Genomic DNA, 7,816 nt, shown 5'->3' with positions numbered 1-7,816 from the left:
AATGGACCAATAAAAGCCATTCAGAATGGGAATTTATTCGCGTTCGCGCACACACACGCTTGGCCTCCTCTACCTGGCCATTACTTACTCCCGGTAGACGGAACGTTCCGTCGGCAACGGGTTGTGGACGGCAACGTGAACGTGGATTGTTTCATGAGGTTGAAAGGCGCGAAGTCGAATTTGGATTTGAGCTAAAAACAGCATTGAATTCTTGCAGAGAAATTTGTGGAGACTAGGGAAGACTTTGGGAGAGTTGTGGAGACTACCGACAATTATCTCATGTAAAAGTTTTACTGGAACTTGTTTAGATTTGTGGAGACTTTATATTTGTGGAGACTTGTAGAAAATTTGTGGATACTTGTAAAGATTTTGTGGAGATTATTAGAATCAATAAAGTTTTTCATTGGGATTTGTATAGATTTTTTGAGACTTGTGGAGATTTGTTGGAAATTGTAATTAATTTTAAAAAAAGTCTCCAATCCTGCTTTTTATTAATTTGACATTTCGACCAGAAGCTTTTCGACCTGTCGCCTCGCCCTCGTCTTGGTGATCTGTTTATTGAGCCCGCGAGATATTCCCGCTCTTTGAAGATGATGACCGGTCCCGAAAAGTGGCGGGGTTGGCCCGTCTCAAGGGTGGTCAAGTACTTGGGGCCAAACCCCTGTAGCCCCTAGGACTAATGTGTTTACAGGAGTAGGTACACTGACTACTCTTGAAACGGCCCCGGGCCGCCCGGAACGATTTATTTGTGCAGTGATTGAAGGTATTTTCGCGAGTGTGTACTTATGGACACATTCGGCGAGGTCACACACGGTGTTTGCTCAAGTGATGGTTCTGATCCCACCGCCATCGGGGAGTGCCGTAAGCCGAATTGGCACCGGGCCAAATGTAACATGGATCAACGATTTTAGCGCTATACTCAGTACATGTTGAAATACCTACTTGTTGAATTCAAGGGGGGAAGGAAAATAATCACGCTGGTTAGCGCTTTTAAACTTGTGTAATAAATTACATCAGCAAACAGATAAAGTTCGCCAAGAGACAGTGCGGAGTTTGAACGGGGCAATAAATATTACCTGAAAAGATCTGAGGAATAGACGCGATCGGATAGTGCCGAGCTTGTCTAACTGTTTGTTTAAATGTTAGGTTCTGGGTTGTATTCAACGACTTAATGTGATTCTAACCAATTTGGATGCAATGCGGAAACATTTTCAACTTCAAGGAATCAAATAATTATTAAATCAGAAAAAAAACAGAAAAAATACCGACAAAAATCGGGGATGAATGACCACATATCGGTTTAAAGTCACCATAACTCATTTAACAACAACTGACTCAAATCATGTTTCCAACCAAATGTATGCATTGCAATACAAACGGATTTGCTTTAGTCCATTTTTTTTAGTTTCATATGCACTACACAACTCGTCATTTGAAGTTGATGTCAGTAAACGCATAAGTTCTGTCAAGTACCTAATGATAGATTTGGGATTCCTGAACTCACTCCAATCGACACAATTAGTTTTTAAGTGCATTCCCTGCCAATACATAAAACTGTATTTTTCAGGCATAAAAGCTAAAAAATTATCTCAAGAAACCATGGTTGCTTTAGATGACTCCATTTCATTTAAACCCGATCTTTACAATTTTATCTATTGGCGAGAACTCACAAAAATAAAAAAAAAGTTTACTGACATCAACTTCTAAAATGGCAAGTAGTATTTTCAAAAAGAAAGCTTTGCATCTTTTAATTTTAAAATCAATGAACGGCCTAAAAAAAAAATCGTCATTTCATATTTTAGACTGAATTTGAAAATTTCGAATTAATTTTTGCTTGAAAGATCAAAAAATTAGACAAAAGTTTTTAACATTGAAAATCGAACAATAGTTTTTTTTAAATATCGTCAGTTAAAATTACAGGCTAAGGTGACACCTATATAGAAAAACTCATCATCGATTCAAATGCTTTGTTATGCTGTATTTCAGAAACTAATTGTCCGATTTTCAAAGTTTCAGAGCGAAAAATGTAGCAAATTTGCTCAGCCTATTGTTTTTAGGGGTGGCTTTCCTTCATAAAGTATACAAATAAACAAAATATTTTAAAATGGCCGAAAATTATTAACTATATAAATGTTACTATAACTCCGAAACGATGCACTTTATCAAAAAATCAGTAAGGTACTTCTCACTGGCCAATTTTATCAAGGTCGTTGCAAGTATTTTTCGAAGTTTTGATTGGTTTTCAAACTATTGGCGCATTTTTTAATGTGCAGTAAAAAAAAAACTTTTTTCAATTAACTTCAAAAATAAAAAAAAACGCTTAATATATAGGAGCATGAGCACAAGAAAATTAATTTCGAATTGTTTTTAGTTCATTAGACTTCAATTTCCGTTTTAATTTTGAAGTTTTTCTTTAAAAATATTGTTTTCGATTCCTGATTTTTAGAGCTGATTTCGATGGGGGGACTACAAAAACTTTGAAAAATCTTTGAGAAATTGGACCAAACGCTTAATCGATTTCTAAACTCAAATATATGACCTAAATCTTTAATCCATCAGTTAAACCGTTAAACGGGGTTACTTTGATGGGTTTGATATTTATTTTTTCGCAAAATGAATAGTACAAATAAAATACGTACGGAATTGTATGGAATCATACATGACGATATGAACATGATTTCTTATCGGAAAATGGAATGCATTTTCGGATTCTTCGGACCAGGGCTGCGGAGTCGGGTCATGTTTTAGACGACTCCGACTCCGGCTTTCCAAGTAAGCCGGCTCCGACTTTCAGCTTCATATGACTCCAACTCTGACTCCGACTCCAACCTGCCAACTCTAGCCGACTCCGATTCCAACTCCAGCTTTTAACAAATTGTTGACTCCGACTCCGACTCCAACACTAACTCAGTATTAAGAACATCTAAAAAAATGTTTGAATAAGATCTCCATTCATCTAACATCCCCCTATTAGATATTTTGAAGGTTATTTTGCAAGATCTTCAGTAACTAAGAACTTATCATCTGTAAGAATTAATCATCTGTTCTAAGGTAGTCCACATTTTAGCTTAAAATAACTTCACACAAGTAATGCTTTAACAACGGAATAATTGAAATTAAAAGAAATGAAAAGTATTAATGACATCACACACATGTTCAGCTCACACATGCGCGTATACCTGTAAACATTGATGTTCCGGTACATTGATAAGTTGAAGTTTTTTTTTGCAAAATGATAGTACAAAATGATTTAGCAAAATCAGAGTATTTCAAGAAATAAAATTGAATTCGGTTTGTAAGAATAATTAATACTTTTGTTTAACTTACCCGAAATTTACATTACTTTTTATTAAAAGTTGGTAAACAAGTCAAACAAATATGTAATTGTTATCTTGGCAAAAAAACATGGGAGACTCAGCCTTCATAATCGATTTGACATGTCAATAAATCATGTATATAAAATCATTTTGCATACATTTAGGCTGTAATTTGTACGACACAAAGTAAATATCAAAGTCACCCTGTTATTAAAATAAACAGTTTACGTACCGTCAGTGGGGATGACCATGGGTCAAATAACGATACACCTCTCGTAATTTCTTAATAACAAAAACAATTGAAATAACATCGAAAATCTTTCAACGTAGATTTCTGGAGTTTTTTTTAAAAAGATCCAATAAACCAAATTTTCAGTTTTTGCTTTTTGGGTGTTTTTAAAACCGCCTTGAGTCAGGGGTATTAAAAAACACCCAAAAAGCAAAAACTGGAAATTTGGTTTATTGGTCCTTTTCAAAAAAAAAAAACTCCAGATTTGTTCTTAGATACTTTACAAACATTTTCCCAAAATATGGTGGATTTTGATGAACACTACCTTAAATGCCAACAATTTGAAAATTGACTCAATCTCACCCCTTAGCGAACTAAAATGATGCTCAAATACAACGATATGGTAAAAACAAGTCATCCAACCGTGTTTCTTGTTCGAGGGAATCGTATTGACATGCGACAACGTTTGATGTGGAGATTTTCAAACATTTGGGTAGTTTTCGAGCAATTTCAACAAAAATATTAGAAATTTGATTTTCTAGTGGTCATTTTTGGCCAAAAAACTTTAGACAGCTGCCAAAATAACAGGATTGGTTCAAGGAACGAGACTTTTTCAGCGAAGTCATTTCGATTTCGATACTGTTTTTATGGTAGAGAAATGTAAGCTGATTCACCGTTCGAGAATGACAGGAAGAGTAAAAAGTATCACGACAGAATTGTAATAAAATATTTTAGTATGCATTTTGATTGCATTTCAAATAAGTTCGAAGCTTGAATTATAATTTTCCAATTTATTATGTTATGTACAATCGAAAATCATCACAGAACTTCATTATTCTCTTAAACAAATGACTCACAAATTTCGCTAGAAAAATCCATTTACCGAACCACCAACCGATCCGTTGATTGATGTCTGCACGAAAAATGCCTAACTCGGAGTGCTTGCAGTTTGCCTAGAACTACGGTATAACAAGGCACCGGAAATGGGAATCGGAAGTACCGTAGAAGCGCGCGCGCACACACCCGGGAGCCCTCCGATAATACATTGCCATTGGCCGGAACGTGAACGCGCACGCTGCTGTGCAAATAAGTTTCCAAAAGATGCAAAACTATATTCTTCCTTCCCCGTGGTGGGGGCACATGTGGCACACACAAGACACACACTAGACCAGCATCAGGAGAAAGAGCCCCGGTACCTTCCTTCCGGTGCAGCAGCAGCACATCAGGGAACCGTAGTGACTAATGTTTTTGTTGTCAAAAAAATTTCCATTTACTTTCCGTTTGGTTTCATCCTGCCCTTTTTTTTGCCTTGCTTTCTTTCGTGTGTGCTCTCCCGCGAAGAAATGGTGTCTAGTGGACGATTTGGGAAGGTTGTATCGTATTTTGAGTTTTATATTTAAAATATATGAAATATATCAATATTATCTAATCTTATCAAATCTTACCAAATCTGATCAAATCTTATCTAATGTATTCTTTTCATTTTTTCTTAAATTGCTTCATCTTTTTAAAACATATCGCTACAAAAAAAACCTCCCCGGCTTCCTACGGAAGGTTCAACCTCGTGGCCACGGCCATGTTGCCGACTTTGGAGGAAGCAATAGTTTCCGGAATTTTTGCCTAATCAAGAGAAAAAAAAAACCCGTTCCAACTCGTCGTGAACGCGAGGTCGGCGAAAATAAATGGGCTTTCGCCGGGCAACGCCTCCTTTGATGGATGGGGAGCCCGAGAGAAAGGTTATCATCGGGCGGCAGCGGATTTCTGCATGCTGTCAAAAGTGGGCAACGCCAAACGGAGCCGCCCATAAACGGCGTGCGGTGGTGGCGGTGGAATGTAAAATAGTCGTCATCGAAGGGAAATTAAATTACAACTACTGAGGCTGCATATACATGGTGCCGCTGCGGACCGGGCGTTGATAGTCATTATTCTTCAGATTTGAGGCCGGCCAGGAAGGGGCGAACACTTTGCGACCATGCTGTGGATGACTTTAGAAGACATTTACTGAGACTTTAAAAGCCTTTAGATTTTCAAGTCTTTTAAGCCATTGTAGCCTTTACAACTGCTCATTTGTCCCCTCTCGCCTACCCCATTTTAGCAACGTTTGTTTAAGCTAAATTTAAGTTCTCTGCATGTTTTTGTATGTTACATAAATAAAAAAAAATATGTAGATATTTGGTTTATTTTACCATTAAAAATCTAATATAAACTAATTCGATTTAACCAATTTTGAAGTGTAAGTGCAAGTTTTTAAAAGGTTGATTTCAGACGAGTTTTACTTTTTCATGTTAAAAAGAGCATCCATAGCTTTTGAGATACCAAACCAAAAAACTGTTTTTTTCATAATTTTTTTATTCTTTGTAAGGCCAAAAGTCAGAACAACACTATCTAAAAAATATATTATTTCTGGACAGTGTTCTCCGTTTTTTCAAAATATGTTGCATTTTGTCAAACAATCATTGATTTTTGGAAGGGACACCCAAAATTCCGAGTCGAGAGAATCGTTCCCTCAAAACACCACCATAAAAAATAAGTTTATTCGTTAATAGATACAATAAATCTCCAACAACTGTCATACATCGACATCTGACCACTTCTTAGTTACCAAGCTGTGGTGGCCAAGGTAATTAATCTATTGGGTTAGTATGTCAAAGGTCTATGGTTCGATTCCCATAGGTGACACTTTTGTTTTTTTGTTTTTTGTTTTGACGGATTAACTTTTTTTTACAAATGAACCTCGAGAGAATAATTCTTATGCCCATCTCGCTGTTTTCTCTGTGTCCGTCAATGGTACCACTATTCTCTCGACTCGAGACCATCATTCTCTCGGACTAGCGCTGCCAGTTTTGGGTGTTGACGAAGAGCGGTGGTTGAGATTTACGATTTCAAGCAAAAAAGTGTCCACGTGGTTTATGGATCAATGACTGTTTGTGATAACTTTTTCATAAAAAATATCTTAAACAATTGCATTGCACACGTATCTAAAATGCGACTCAAATTAAAAAAAAAATAGATGCAAAAAACAAACATTCTATTGTTTACCAAATTACAGGAATGAAGTAGAAGAGCAATTCTCTCAGATTGCGCACCCAAAATTCAGAATCGAGATAATCGTTCTCTCAAAATTTATTGAGGGCTCAGTGCCAAAATCGATAGAATAATGGTACCAACTCACACCATCATAACAAATGAGTTCATTCGTTAGTTGAATCAATAAATCTCCAACAAGTGTCATACATCGACTTCTGACTTCTCCTTGGTCACCAAGCTGTGGTGGCCGAGGCAGCTAAGTCATTGGATTGGTTTGTCAAAGGTCTCTGGTTCGAGTCCCGTTGTCGACACTTTTGGTTTTTTGTTTGACGGATGAACTTTTTTTGCAAATGAACCTCGAGAGAATAGTTCTATCGCCTATCTCGAGCTGTGTTCTCTGCGTCCGTGAATGGTACCACTATTCTCTCGACTCGAGACCATCATTCTCTCGTACTAGCGCTGCCAGTTTTGGGTGCGGTCATTCGATTTTTTGTATTTTTTAATCAGGCTGAAACTTTTTTGGTGCCTTCGATATGTCCAAAGAATGATGCAAGTCCGTATAATTTTCCATACAAATTTGGCAGCTGTCCATACAAAAATGATGTATGAAAATTCAAAAACTGTTTCTTTTGAAGGTATTTTTTGATCGATTTGATGTCTTCGGCAAAGTTGTAGCCATGGATAAAGGTTACACTGAAAAAAATGATACACGGTAAAAACATTTGGTGATTTATATACATAATTTTTGCATGGACAGCTGCCAAATTTGTATGGAAAGTTATATGGACAAACTAATGATCCAAAATGGCTTCTTTGGGCATAACAAAAGCACCATAAAAGTTTCAATCGGATTAAAAATTGCAAAAAATAAAATTGAAAAAAATCGATTTCCTAGAGAACTGCTCAGATATTAACATCATTGGCCAATTTGCAATTTTATTTTAAAATTTTTGTATGATCCCAAAATTCAAAATTATAAAATAGATTTGAAAGTACTTTTTTGATTAAAGTTCATAAATAAGCATTCTAAATTGTTTTCAATCGATTTTACAAGTTTTTTCAATAAACATTTCAATATTGAAGGGGTGGGAGGGGGACAAAACCAAGAATAAAATTTGCAATGGCCTAAAATACTATTCCACACCAAAAATTCAGAATCGAGATAATCGTTCTCTCAAAATTTATTGAGGGCTCAGTGCTAAAATCGATAGAATAATGGTACCAACTCACACCATCATAACAA

Source organism: Culex pipiens, chromosome 1, assembly GCF_016801865.2.
Source record: "Culex pipiens pallens isolate TS chromosome 1, TS_CPP_V2, whole genome shotgun sequence".
NCBI classification, from domain to species: domain Eukaryota; kingdom Metazoa; phylum Arthropoda; class Insecta; order Diptera; family Culicidae; genus Culex; species Culex pipiens.
This window is presented reverse-complemented; position numbering follows the sequence as displayed.